This window comes from Schistocerca serialis, chromosome 6 (genome assembly GCF_023864345.2).
Source record: "Schistocerca serialis cubense isolate TAMUIC-IGC-003099 chromosome 6, iqSchSeri2.2, whole genome shotgun sequence".
In the NCBI taxonomy this organism is placed as follows: Eukaryota; Metazoa; Arthropoda; class Insecta; order Orthoptera; family Acrididae; genus Schistocerca; species Schistocerca serialis.
In genome coordinates this window covers 748,301,903-748,316,874 of record NC_064643.1, presented here as the reverse complement: position 1 = coordinate 748,316,874, position 14,972 = coordinate 748,301,903, and the positions used below count along the sequence as shown (strand labels likewise).

Here is a 14,972-nt window from a genome sequence, read left to right as displayed (position 1 = left end):
TAACTGACCCATCACTCATAAACAAAATTGCCACTGCAAACCAAGAAATCAAAATTGCAGATAAATTTAAATATCTGAGAGAAATCATAACATATAACCTCAATGAAAAACCAACATGGCATAACAGAATATCAAATTTACTATAACAAAATATATCACCAAGAACACCTACAACAAAAAAGCCTGTCAATAGCAACAAAATTAAAACACTACAAAACAGTCACTCAATCAGAAATAACTTACACTAGTGAAACTGTGGTGTCACCGCCAGACACCACACTTGCTAGGTGGTAGCCTTTAAATCGGCCGCGGTCCGGTAGTATACGTCGGACCCGCGTGTCGCCACTGTCAGTGGTTGCAGACCGAGCGCCGCCACACGGCAGGTCTAGAGAGACGTCCTAGCACTCGCCCCAGTTGTACAGCTGACTTTGCTAGCGATGCTACACTGACCAAATACGCTCTCATTTGCCGAGACGATAGTTAGCATAGCCTTCAGCTACGTCATTTGCTACGACCTAGCAAGGTGCCATTACCAGTTTATATTGAGATTGTAAAACATGTACCGTCAAGAGCGATGTACACCAAGTATGGATTAAAGTTAAGTATTACATCAACTACGTAGTTTATTTGCTACTCTAAATTCCCTTAACTGTTCCAGACCTCACGCCAGTCTGCGTGAGCTTAACGCGTGCCTTTCGGCATCCTCGCATAGTGACTTGACTGTCTTGCCAAGTCACAACAGAAACCATCTTCAAAACAACTAACACTGCACAAATAGACAAAATACTCAAAATAGAGAGAAGAATTATCAGAACGTGCATCAACAAATCATACCAGAAAGATGGAGACTGGAGAGCGGCTACAAATGAAACAGTCTACAAGCAAATAGAACTGGTAATGAGTACAATCAGGAAGAAAAGCATTTTATTTTTTTAGACATCTCATCAGAACACCAGAGAACAGGATCATCCGGAGAATAGTAGAAAAATTGTGGAATAGTAAGTGCAACATTAAGCGGATTACAGAAATCAAGGAAGATGTGGATGAGCTACAGATTACATTGGAAGACCTACGAAACAAAACTCACAAAATCAGGAAACTCCTAGACAAACAAATCAGACTGCAAAAGAGAATCAACAAACAGACAATAGGAAGGGTGATTTCGGATGAAGAAAGAAGGATGAGATCCAAGAGAATGAAGAAGTACTGGGCTGACAGGAAACTGAAAAATTCTTTGTATAAAGTTGGCTAGAATGGTCCAATGAAGGCCGTAAAATGTAAATAATAATAATAATAATAACATTATACCAATTGTACTATCAACTACAGGAGTCATACCAGACAATATCCACCAGTACATCAGCGCAATACAGCTACATCCAACCGTATATATTCAACAACAGAAATCTGTAATTATTGATACATGTTCAATAACCCGAAAGTTCCTAAATGCAATGGAACATATACTGTACAGTTAAAAGGAAGTTACACTTGATCAAGGTCCGTGTCACTTTCCATTTTTAACCAGACGTAACGTCTGAGACAGGAAAGGGAAATAATATTAATAATAATAATGTTCTTCCACATTATCATGTCTCAAGACAGTTAATTCCTGTAACTATTCATATTTTCAAAACATAATATAGAAATCCGCAAAAAAGTTACAAATTTCACAGTTTATTTTTCCAAAAAAATAAAAATGAAAAGCTCAGAACTGTGAATGTATTAATAATGTCTCATAGTATTGGGAATAAAGTACTGATTGAAAATAAATTCAGACCTCTACAACTTTAGGTTTCTTTATTACAATTTTTCAAATTTCCTTTTGTTACTACATGTTCACGAATACTCTCATTTAGAGAGATGTGTTGCGTTTTAGCAAATCATCAGAAAATCAAAATATTGTCAGCTTTGAGAGGTATCATGTACAACTTCAACATATATTTTTTCAGCAAACTTTGAAATAGTGATGCGACACATTCACTCTTAATCTGTATGATTCGAGACGAAATCACCTAGATCATCATCTGAAGTAACCAAAGTGATCAGAATTTTGAATCAATAGTTCCTCAATGGCTTGAAGATGATGATCTTTTTGAGTGGTAAGATGGCAGCGATTCAGATACTGACAGCCTCCAGGATATTGAATCTGTGTCTTCTAGCATTCCAAGTGATTACAAACAACAGAAGTACTGATTTCCGTATTTTTCATGATGGAGCTCAGCAGAATAAAACACCGCCACCACACAGCAGTATTTGAGTCCACAATATCATGACAATTCAACTTGAACCAGTAACTGGTAATGTACCTGTCACTAAGAATGTAGGAACTATTTTATCTCACAAACAATGCTAGAAGAGATCATTCACTATACTAATTTAGAATGTAGACACATTCCATGTATCAAGGAAAAAATTGGCAGGATATTGCACCTGAGGAAATGAATGCATTTTTTTGGACTCTGCTCAGAGAACACAAATCACTGTTGCTTCTACTACAGTAAGGACACTATCAAAGTCATTGGGAATAACCTCAACAAACATTAAATCATAATTTCTTCCCCAAGGATTCCATTATTTGAAGAAATATTGGAGCAAAAGATTACAGCAATGCAAACTTAGAGATAAACAACAAGGTAATTCTACCAGAAATGACAACGTTTAAGACCAGAGAAGTTTTATCCTTATCAAATTGTTCTGAAGACAATTTGATAACCGTAGTTTATGTGCAAAATAGATTTTAATAATCATCTGCAAGTTATTTACAAATTTATGTCAGCATTCTTCCTCCAAAGAGTTCATGCACACTGTGCTGGCTGTAGTTGCAAACAAATATTCAGTTTAAAAACACTATTAAAATACAAAATGCCCAGGTATAACCCAATCATATGCTCCTTTGTGGAATTGAAGAAGGTGTACGAGTCCATCGCTCCCTTTTTATCGGCCTCAAAGAACCCTAAAAAACACACACACACACACACACACACACACACACACACAACCTCCGATTCAGCAGAGTGACATTTTGACCCCTTTCATCTTTAACCTGGTTTTGGACAAAGTCATCCAGGAGTGGGAGAAAGAACTTAAAAACCGAAACTACTGCAAACCAAACAACCAGCAAGAGAAAAATAAGATCCAAATTTCCTGCCTAACTTTCACAGGTGATCTGGCAATATTAGCAGACAATGAGACAACAGCAACTAAACAGGTACAGGCTCTGAAAGTATGTACTAAAAGAGCTGGCTTTCAAATATGCTTACAAAAAAAAAACATGTAAATCTGCTAAAAACTGATCAAAAAATATGGACAAATCAGAAGAGTTCCATACCTCCAGTATGTAGGTGAAATCCTTGAACCTATAGGGGCAGGGAAAATGACAGAAAAAATTCAGTGCCAAAACTTTAGGAGAGCATAGTGTAAAAATCTGCAACACAAAAATCATGCACTATAAGAAAGTTGCACCTGAAGTTTCATATGCTAGCAAATCACTTACACTTCACAGAAAAGATAACCTAAAGAGATCCTAAAAGAAGAATGCAAATTCCTGTGATACTGATGCTATTCTTCAGCAACTGAGAGAAGAAAACGAATTACTGTGTGAAGAAATTAGATGACTCAAAGAATGCTGTGAGCAGAGCGACCAGGAATTACGTAAAAAGATTGGTTAATAGTGAATCATTAGAAATAGATTATAGGCCTAATATCGACGCCAACTTGCCGCCGCTTAGAAACAGGCCTGATACTAGTCATGTAGAACAGTGGAATATTGTGCCTTTAAAAAACAGCACAAAATTTGTTAATAACCAGAAAAACCCGAAACGTGATCTAACCCTTTCAAATAAGTATGGTATTTTGGAAGCTATCGATGGGGCAGAGAGCATAACCCCAGTCTGCAACCAAACCAATTCAAGGTCTAACCTACAACTGAAGCCAACAACAAAGACTACTAAACAAGTCCCCTAGGCCTAGAAGATCCATAAACATTCAAATTCATGCTGATAGCCAAGGTAGGAATGTGTATGCTGGAATAAGGGAGAAAGCAACCTCAATGTTGCTGCGGGAAGTGTCAAGTCAAACCTCGACGTTACTGTACTGCTGGCGGGAACAAACGATGTGGTGAGAAATGAAAGGCAAATCTTATCTCTTCACTGGAGACAGGCTGCAAGATCTTCGGAGTGCCAAACTTATCTGTGTTTTTTCTGTTCCAACACGGTATGATCTACCTGTATGGTCAGCCATCAATCAAGAGGTGAAGAAGCCTAACCAGGAAATATTTAAGATGTGTAAACGCTTTAAGAATGTCACTTTCTTTGACCTCAACAACATTAAATAGGTTAGGTAAAAGATTTGTCTCAGATGTTACTGTCAACATCATAGAAAAATTATGTCTGAATCAAGCTAAGTACCATAATGCAATAGCCTTAGAATACAATGTTAACAACCCTGTACACTCTGATAGTACTTTTTTAGTCTAACCAAGCGCATTGATTTAGCAGTGAATAGTAATATCAGTGCCGATTCTAATTCCTCACAAAATAACCACAGTCTCAGGCTGAGTAGTAAATCCCTAATATTGAATGAATTTGCCTTAGAAAATCAGTTTGATGTGATTTGTGTTAATGAGCATTGGTGTAAATATGATGATATTTGCTTTATTCAATTTGATGACTTTAAACTGATTAGTAACTTCTGCAGGCAGGGATAAGTGTATACACGGTGGTACTGCAGTCTACGTTAAAAACTCTTTGCTGGGTTATAGTAGCAAGCTAGATGTGAGTTCTCTGTGTAAGGAATTTGATTTTGAGGTATCAGGAATATGCATAAATGACACAAAGTTAGTACTTTCATCTCTGTACAGATCCCCAGATGGTGATCCCTCTTTGTTTGTTGAAAAATTGGAGGAATTATTAGAGTTTTTTAATGGTAACAAGAGGAAAAACTATGAGATACTAATTGGGGGGTGGGGGCTAAATGCTGACTTTGATGTCACGGAAGATAAACCCAGTGTACAAGAATTTAAAAATTTACTTAGGCAATTTAACTTTGTCTACCACAATACCAAACCAACCAGAGGCTTGGCCTGTCTTGATAACATCCTAACAAACTACTTAAGATCAACTTTTTCATGTGGTGTAGTCAACTTTCCCTTTTCTGATCATGATGGTGTATTTCTCACTTTTGAAAATTCTTTTGTAACCCACAATACATCTCATAAGTCCAAATTAGTTGTAACAAGACCTATAGATGACACAAAATTGTTTAATTTTAGATCCCAGCTTAGTTTCTTCAATTGGTTTGGTATGTTTGCTAAAATAAAACATTTGTCAGCTGATTGTGTTTTTGAGAAATTGTTTTCAATATTCAATACTTTGTTTGAAATGACTATTCCGCAAAGAAAATGTAAAATTTAATTGACCGCCAGTGAATCTAAAATCAAAAAGAGAAATAAATAGTGGCTTACTCCCGAATTAGCCAATTTAAAGAATAAAGTTATGTTGTTTTTCGATCTAAATAAAAAGATTAATATTCAGCAATCCAAATTTTTCTTTGCAGAAGCTAAGAAAAAATATAGGGCAGCTATTATTGAGCAAAAAAACAACAATACACTATAAGTATCAAGGCATCAAAAAATAAATGTAAAAAATCTTGGAATATAATAAACTCAGTCGCCAAAAATAAGAAACCAAAGGAGGTAGCTGCCTCAGCAAATGATTTTAACAATTTCTGTATACAGTCAGTCAGGGATATTCAGAAAAATATCATTAAACCCACGGAAACTGCTGCTCAAATGATGGAAAATTGTAATTTGGGGTTTAGGCATGACAGACATAATTTTGTGTCCTCTGAAGAGACACAGCAGGAGGTTTTAAATATTTTAATGTAAATTAGTTTAAGTCTTCAAGCAGTGCTGATATATACGGCATATCCTATAAGATATTGAAAAATGTTATTGAATGCATTGTTGGCCCTCTAAGTTATGTTATAAATTAGTGTCTGACACAGGCAATTTCCCCCAATGTACTGAAGTTATGTAGAGTTGTTCCTGTGTATAAGAATGGAGATGGGAAATGTTCATCTAGTTACCGCCCCATATCCCTCACTCCTGTTTTTTCTAAAGCATTAGAAACTTATGTATAACCAAATGTGTAACTTTCTAGATAATAATTCTATTATTTCCAATGAGCAATTTGGTTTTAGGAAAAATAGATCGACCACTCATGCTATTGATTCGCTCGTTAAAAAGGTTCTCCAGGTATTTGAAGATAAGGAGTTTGCTCTGGTCATCTTCTGTGATCTGAGTAAAGCATTTGATTGTGTGAACCACAAGTTACTTCTGCATAAATTAGAGATTTTAGGTTTTCAACACAGTGGCTTGGGTATTCTTAGGTCTTTTTTGGAGCACCGTAAACAGACTGTTTGGATTAATGAAGATAGATCCAATGTAGCCGATGTCCTGTGTGGTATGCCTCAGGGCTCAGTGCTTGGCCCATTGCTTTTTCTGATTATGATTAATGATTTACCATCTAATGTAAGTTCCCATTCAATCTTATATGCTGATGATACAACCTTTATCAACAATGACTCTGACATTGAATTGTTAAAAAATATAACAGAAAATACCATCAGTGAAGCATCAAAATGGTTCAGAGCAAACAGTTTTTTATTAAAAGAAAATAAAACACAGTTCATGTTTTTCAGCTTAAGAGATACCTTATTTCTGAATGTTTCAAATAATATTAAATTTCTTGGTATATATTTAGATAGTAAACTTAATTGGAATTACCATATTAACTATATATCTGCTACGCTTTCTAGAGTAATCTATTTGTTGAGAAGGTCAAAAGGTTGTGTATCAGATCAGTATGTTAGATCAGCATATTTTGCCTTCTTTCAAAGTATTATTTCTTATGGTTTACTATTATGGGGAAACTGTAGCCATGTACCTGATATTCTTCTACTGCAAAAAAAAAAATATCACTGATTCTGGTAGACTAGATTCCTGCAAGCCACTGTTTGTGAAACTTAAAGTTATGACTGTTGTTAATCTATATATATATATACTGTTGTTCTACATACCATGAACAATTTACCAAACCAGCAATTAAGACAAAATATACATTCGTATAATACGAGAAACAGGAAACACATTGATGTACCTTTTCAACATTTAACAAGTCTTTAAAAAGCTATCATGTAATAGGTTCCAAATGTTGCAATAAAGTTTCTCTTTGTAAATTTGATTGTCCTATTGAAAAGATCAAGCCAAAACTGTATGAGTGGCTAGTTGAGCATCCTTTTTATTCCCTTGATGAATTTCTTGATTGCAATCAAAAACAAATAATATTATAAACTTTGACTGCTCCTGATATACTATATTAATTATTTCATTAGCAGTTCTAGTTACCTATTTGTTAGTAGCTAGTAATAAGCATTATTCTATTTTTCTCTGCACAGTTGCAAAGGGCAGTTACTATAATCTGATGTAATATTTCTTTGTATTAATATGTTTTCCTGTCTTGGTATTCTGACCTTTTCCTGTATTTTGTACTGGTACATTCTGATTGATTTGGTTGTACTACCTCACTTTATATATTTTATCTCCTGTCTATTGACTATTTATAAAACTATTGTAATATTGTACTTATAACTCCTGCATATAACTTTGTAATTTGATGTTGTCTATTGCTTCTGTAAGCTTAACGACAATAAAATCTTACCACCACTACTACTACTACTACTACCATTACACACACACACACACACACACACACACACACACACACACACCTGGTTTTGGACAAAGTCATCCAGGAGTGGGAGAAAGAACTTAAAAACTGAAACTACTGCAAACCAAACAACCAGCAAGACATAAAAACAAGATCCAAATTTCCTGCCTAACTTTCACAGATGATCTGGCAATACTAGCAGACAATGAGACAACAGCAACTAAACAGGTACAGGCTCTGAAAGTATGTACTAAAAGAGCTGGCTTTCAAATATACTTACAAAAAAAACATGTAAATCTGCTAAAAACTGATCAAAAAATATGGACAAATCAGAAGAGTTCCATACCTCCAGTATGTAGGTGAAATCCTTGAACCTATAGGGGCAGGGAAAATGACAGAGAAAATTCAATGCCAAAACTTTAGGAGCGCATAGGGTAAAAATCTGCAACCCAAAAATCATGCACCATAAGAAAGTTGCACCTGAAGTCTCATATGCTAGCAAATCACTTACACTTCACAGAAAAGAAGAATGCAAATTTCTGTGATACTTGGCCCCAAATGAACAGAAGGTGGGTACACACTACAACCCAAAAAGAAACTATCAAATCTCATTGTAAACATCAGAAAAAGAAGATTAATATTTTAGGGGCATATCCACAGATTCCCAACAAGAAGGCTCAGTCACAAAATTGCTGCATAAAGAGAAAAACTCCAAACTGTACCATGGATCCAGCAGGTCAATAAGAATTTAGAAAAGTCCATCAAACATTTTCAAAAGAAGCCTATACAGACAAAAAAAAACAGCAAATAGGAAGTAAGACTTGGAAAAGAGAGAGAGGTGGGGGGGGGGAGAGGGGGGGGAGGGGGAGAGCTGCTTGGAAACTCCAAAAACAGACGCCTAATAGCTTTGTGTGATCCAATAGATTCCAGACACACACAATAATAATAATAATAATAATAATAACAACAATAATAATAATAATAATAAATCAGGAGTTGATTCTCTTAACCATAAGGCACATACAGATGCAATAGACAGTCAAGAAGATAACCTTCTCACTGATGAACAAATGTAATGGATGGAGTGCCCACATTTTCAAAGGAACTTCTCAACTATGAGGAAAACAGATCTGATTAAAGGAGAATTTTCCTCAAGGAATTAGGACAAGAAATAATACGTCCTCATATGGTGAAGAGTCAACAAACCACAGCTCGAAAAGAATGTTCTACAAGTCATGACAAGTTGTGGAGTTACTCATCAACAGCTGAAGATAACCAAACTGGAAGACGACCAGAAGAAGATGGGAAGATATTTTGTGTGACCATATACTTGTAGACTAGACAGAAAAATGATAAAACACGCAAAAAATCTAAATATCTGTAAAAAATATAGTGTAATCATCAGTAAAGTGGATATTCATAAAAGGACAAGTTGCTATACACCAATAGAGGAATGTTGAGTCACAGAATGGCACAATGAAAAGAGTGCTTTCAGTCAAACGTTTGTGTTCTCTCTCTCTCTCTCTTTGGCCCCCCACTCTCTCATATGCGTGCGCGCATACACACACAGCCACTGTCTCTGGCTGCTGAGGCCAGCAGACTGTGGACCATAACTGTGCCTTATGCGAGATACAATCTGGCATGGGTGATGGAGGTAAGGGGGAGGCTGGGATGGGGAGGAGGGTAATAGCATCGTAGAGACAGCGGAAGGTGTAGTGCTGCTTGCTGGAGCTTGCAGGGACATGGTGGGAACAGGGGAGGGCTGCTAAGTGTTCGTCAGAATGTTTGAGGGCAGGGGGAAGGGCAGAAAACCAGAGAAGAGGAAAACAACTAGTGGGTGCACTGGTGGAATAGAAGGCTATGTAGAGCTGGACTGGGAGCTGGGAAGGGGATAGGTAGGTGAAGGACAGGAGCTAGTGAAGCTTGAGCCTAGGGGGCCTTCAGGAACATAGGGTATGTTTCTGGGAGAGATCCCATCTGAGCAATTCAGATAAGTTGGTGTTGGTAGGCAGTATCCAGATGGTGCAGGCTGTGGAGCAGTCACTGAGCTGAAGCACATTGTGTTGGGCAGCATGTTCAGCAACTAGGTGGTCCAGCTGTGTCTGGGCCACAGATTGTCCGTGGTCATTTATGTGGACAGACAGTTTGCTAGTTGTTAGGCCCATGTAGAGAGCAGCACAGAGGTTGCAAATCTGATTGTAGAGCGCGTGACTGCTTTCGCAGGCAGCCCTGCCTCTGATCGCATAGGAGATCCCTGCGACTGTACTGGAACAGATCGTGGTGGAAGGATTTGTGGGACAGGTCTTGGATCTAAGTCTATTGCAGGCAAGGGGTTGGGAGCAGAGTAGCGATGTACAAAGATATTGTACAGGTCAGTGGGCAGCAGAATATACAGTGTGAGGGGTGGGAAAGATAGTAGGTGGGAAATCCTCATTTCAGGACACAATGAGAGGTGATTGAAACCATGGCAGAGAATGTGATTCATTTGATCCTGTCTGGGATGGCACTGAGTCATGATGTGGCTGGATAGTGAATATGTAGGAGTTGATAGGTGACTGGAGAAAGAAGGCACAGGAGATTTGTCTCAAGGTCAGGAGGGTAATTTCAGTCTGTGACGTCTTTACAGACTACAAATATTTAGAGGGCGCTACAGAGCCACAAAGCTTAAAATACTGTTACTTCTTTCCAAAAATTTGTTTTAAGTTGTTCATAATCTAACACAATCTCATAATTAACTGGCTGAATATATTTTCATTTACCTGACTGTCAAGCAACAAAAAATGCACTACTGAACACAGATATTGGCTTTTGCTCTGCATATTATGGAACACAATTTGTTGAATAGCAAACTGAGAGAAACCCATCATCAGCTTTTGACCTGTTAAGGAAGCCCAATTTTTTACCATTGGTGGATTAAACAGATGTTCCAATGGTGCATTGCTGTTGTATTGCAGCTAGCACAAATATTGAATCCTTGAATCTAAAGAATTTCACTTGAAGCAACAAGTTTACTATTAGCCACATTAATTGCAATTTAGATATCTTTTGATTTCACAGAAATGCTGAATGTCTTAAATAGGTCTCTACAAAAATTATGGTTTCTCCTTTGCACCATGTTCTTTTTGCTTGCTTTTACTAAATGTGTGTTCAACACTTGAACTGTATGGTTCCAGATGATAACTCCACACAACAACATGGAGTGAAAGTATATAAATTCAGCTAGTACCCTGGTCTTAAAGTCACATCATAAGAGTTTCAAAAAGTGTAAAAAATTCTTATGGAACTTATATACACATTAATCTATATGTTGGCATTTCAGTGCGTTATCGAGCTGGGCCCCAAGGAATTTTACACAAAAGTTTCACTTAAGTGTATGAACATTAATGTCTGTCTCTTGGTGGTAAGAAAGTCTAGTGTTAATTGTACATAACTGCATGTTACATCTTTGTGACATGCAGACTGATTGCTTCCAGCCAGTTTTAGCCCTGTTCCTCAATAATTTGGGGTGCGTATTTTATGGTTGAATTTGAACCTTCGTTTAGTATCTTCTTGTCATCACAAACAATAGAATCTGAATGTTCCTTTAAAGACTTAAGAGAATTGTTTTTTCCCATTTCAAAAACAGACACAGACCCAATGCCAAATCTTGTACAACTCTACACTTTAAATCTCCCATTCCATGCTCAATTTATTCCCAGTGTGCAGTTTGTCAGTGTGATCATCATCTTCACGTTATGATGGAAAAACAGTAGTAAAAAGCCAAGTGCTGCAAATGGTATCTAAGACAGTAGAAGCTGCATATTTATCAGTCACCAAAACTGAAGTATTTATGCCATCATCCCAAAATAAGACCTCTACATTTTAGATGAATAATTACCAGACTAAAATAAAACTAGGTAAAAAATGTGGTATGTGGATTAAGTAGTATAAAATATTCAGAACCATCAGGCAAGCATTATACAGCATGTGGTAGAGGAAAATGAAAGAACTTGAAATGTGTCACATGAACATGTGCTTGCCTTTCAAGCTTACTACTGCAGTTATACCTATTGCAAATGCCTTTTGTGTGTCTGTTAGCCCAATTTATATTTCTGTAACCAATTTAACAAGAATACTTTGTTTCCGTAAAAAGTTACGTACAGGAAACCCTTGCATTTTTCAGCATGGTGCAGACATAAACATTACGTTTCACTAGTGGCCAATTTATTACTTATCACAATCTTTATTTGGATTTAACATTCATTGGCCTCCTCAACTCACAACAAAATTGCTAACTTTCAACCTAACCTAGACCTCTGGCTGTGCTACAGAGTAATCTGTCACCACAACCCAGATTTTGGTGGTGGTGGTGGTGTGGAGGGGGGGGGGGGGGGGTGTCCTGTACCACACTTAACCCAGTTTTCTCCATGCCGTTTGTATTATACACCTGAACTAAAAAGTTAGCTGGATCACATAGTAAGGTACTTCACTTATTAAAAGTCTGCATTTTCTTCGTGTGTTATGACCAAAAAGCTGGCGATAAGAAAACTACATATCTACACAGTAATTCTACATTTTGTCTTTGTCCAAGAAAATAAAATGCAATGTTACCACACTGGACGATGAAATGATGTTTGTATCCTTTGGGAAAATTAATATTATGATGAAACATGTTAAATCTCATGGATTTGACTATTTTATTAATATTAGCAAGATCATGTGTGGGAAATCAGACAAATATAATGCAAATGGGCAAAGAATATACGAATTGATAAAGTGGCTATTCTACGTGTATTTAAGATTAAATGTCTTCTAGGGTAGTACAGGATTTTCTCAACAGAAATCGAGGAAGAATAGTAGCAGTAAAAGTTTGCTGTAATTATTCAACAGCTTTACACTCAATTAGGCCTATTAATGTTACTGCTGAGTTATTTTCAACATCGCTACAAGTCACCGTAGATATTCACAATACGTGATGTGCCACATGAGCTATTATTACGCATTACTGTCATGTATGTCTCATGTCGTAATGTGCAACAGCTAGCACATGCTAAAACGCGTAACTGACAACGACCTAGGCTTGATAGGCTGACTTACGTATCATAAACACTTGTTAATCATTTTCAATACTACCTAGGAATTTATAAAGTTACACATATGCTGGGAAAAAAAATCAATGAAGGTGCTAACCATTGACTTACTTTCCAATTATAGGAACAAGAACTTTCAGAATCCTGAGTTATCACAGCCACTTTAGACCATGCGCTCTGACGCCAAACCATATTTGCCATAGTTCATCATCAATCGCATAACAAGTTTTATGACAGATTACGTTAGGACAGAAACTCAAACATGTAACTTTATTCTCATTTATATAGTTTTACGAATTGTAGTGGACTTGATTCATACAACGTATTTTCTCGCAAATCGCATCCTCTTTCTTGCAGTATCGACTTGGAGTTCAGAGTTGAAGTGTATAAAAGCCAAACTTCTTACCTCCAAGTTGTTCGTCGCTGTTCTGCGCAGATAGGTGTATCGACAACCATTTATTTCGACATCGTTACATGGCCAAGTTTTCTGCTAGTTGCAAGAGGGCGTAGTATGGTTCAACATGAAATAGTGTGAGAGATACTTTTCTTAAAGGACCATAGGTTCTTTGTCAGTTGAATTGAAAATATGGTCCAAATAATATATCTGACATTTCATATTTACAAACAAATAGACTTTCACATACAAATTTTGTTCCAGAATTAAATTAGTGTGGTCCCCAACTCCCAGTTCTGAGTCGAGGGATTTACCTTGGTTGTAAGTCAAACGCTGTCCCACTACCAGCTCGCATGTAATTGGTTGAAAAGTCCCAAACTTGAACAGCCTGCTTACCTAGAGGGCGAAAAATATTCAAATGAAATTTTATTAATGGCAGGGGACTCGTAACATAGACATACATGGTGATTCAGCTGCCCCTGCATATATGTTTTATGCAACCCGCAATGCCTTCAAAAACCACGTTCGAGATTTTCATATCCTCTTGCTCGCTAAGTGCCAACTATTGGTCCTACAGAAAAAATGAACATGACCTTTCTGTAGGAAATGTAAGGTACTTACATTTTGTAGCAGGATATGTTCTCGCTGGAGGCCTTGGTTTTCTAGTTATTCAAGGAAAACGCGTTTTGAAGGTCACTTTTGTACGTTTTTCTTGAATAACACGGAAACTACAATCTCTAGAGAAAGCTAATAGTTTGCGCTTAGCAAGCGAGAGTGTATGGAAATCTTGCAAATGATATATGAAGGCGTTGTGGGTTGCACAAAAGCCATAGATAGGGGCAGCTGAATCACCCAGTATAAAATTTTCTTAAATTAGGCCCACACTTTTTACATGAAACATACCTATTAACTAAACTGAAAAGTATTAGTTCTTGACAGATGCCATCTAATTTAAAGTTTGTAAAATATTTCCTATTGCTGACTTTCGATCTTTAATTTAAAGATCAACTTCAGTTTGGAATATATTGTCTCTCATAATAATAATGATTTCTTTAAATTATGTAAGAAGCTTTCTCTGTTGTTGGAGCCAATCACACATAGTTCAAACATATTCTGAATCAGTAATAAGATGATATTTGATTAACTAGATACATTTATGCATCATTTGCTCAAGGTACAGAAAAGCGCTACACAAATCGTGATAACTAGCAGCAGTAGAGCTCATTGTGTTGAGTTACTTAAAATGCTACAAATTCTGTCTACCCCTTGTCAGTATATTTTTCGGAATGTAATGTACGCTAGGAAAAATAATAATCTGTTTGACAAACAGTTCAATAGATGAATATGGGGCCTTGTTAAATATTAGCGATTTCAGCTGTTTCTCAATGCCACTGACACTAATGCCATACAGTGCTCATCTTAACACTGGTGTGAATCGAACTGGGGCAGTAATCCTTGATCTTCCTTTATAAAAGATCATTTGAAAACAGACTTGAGCATTTATACTTTTGCTCTGACGTCCTCAGTTTCGGTTAATGTACCTTCTATAAGTTCTAGAGCTGAACACTAACTTCATTACAGCTATCAGCCTCATTGTGAGAGGTCTGTCGAAGGCTACACATATTGACTTTTTGACAACCAAACACGTTTCATTTATCATATGTATAAGTAGAGCCCTATGTTTAATTTTACACTTCATTTGCCACAGTCTCTTCAGTAACCTCTCGCAGTAATCTCTCTGTGTAACATGAAGAGTTCATCCCATCATGAACCATCTTA

The 14,972-nt window shown here is 36.8% G+C and overlaps 1 protein-coding gene across 7 annotated transcripts in view; it reads right to left on the bottom strand.

Annotated features, from left to right (window-relative positions):
* Positions 1–13,346, bottom strand: part of LOC126484458 (dTTP/UTP pyrophosphatase) — a 96,706-nt gene extending 83,360 nt beyond the window's left edge. Inside the window, exons 1-2 of one of the 7 annotated variants that reach the window (XM_050107983.1) lie at positions 12,911–13,145; positions 8,077–8,172 (exon numbers count right to left, since the gene is read on the bottom strand). The gene's annotated coding sequence lies outside the window, so the exon portion shown is untranslated. Of the gene's footprint in view, positions 1–3,331; positions 3,428–8,076; positions 8,173–12,899; positions 13,146–13,205 lie in introns of those variants that run through there. The other 6 variants (XM_050107985.1, XM_050107984.1, XM_050107986.1 and 3 more) reach the window with 6 other exon arrangements.
* Positions 13,347–14,972: the final 1,626 nt, after the last annotated feature.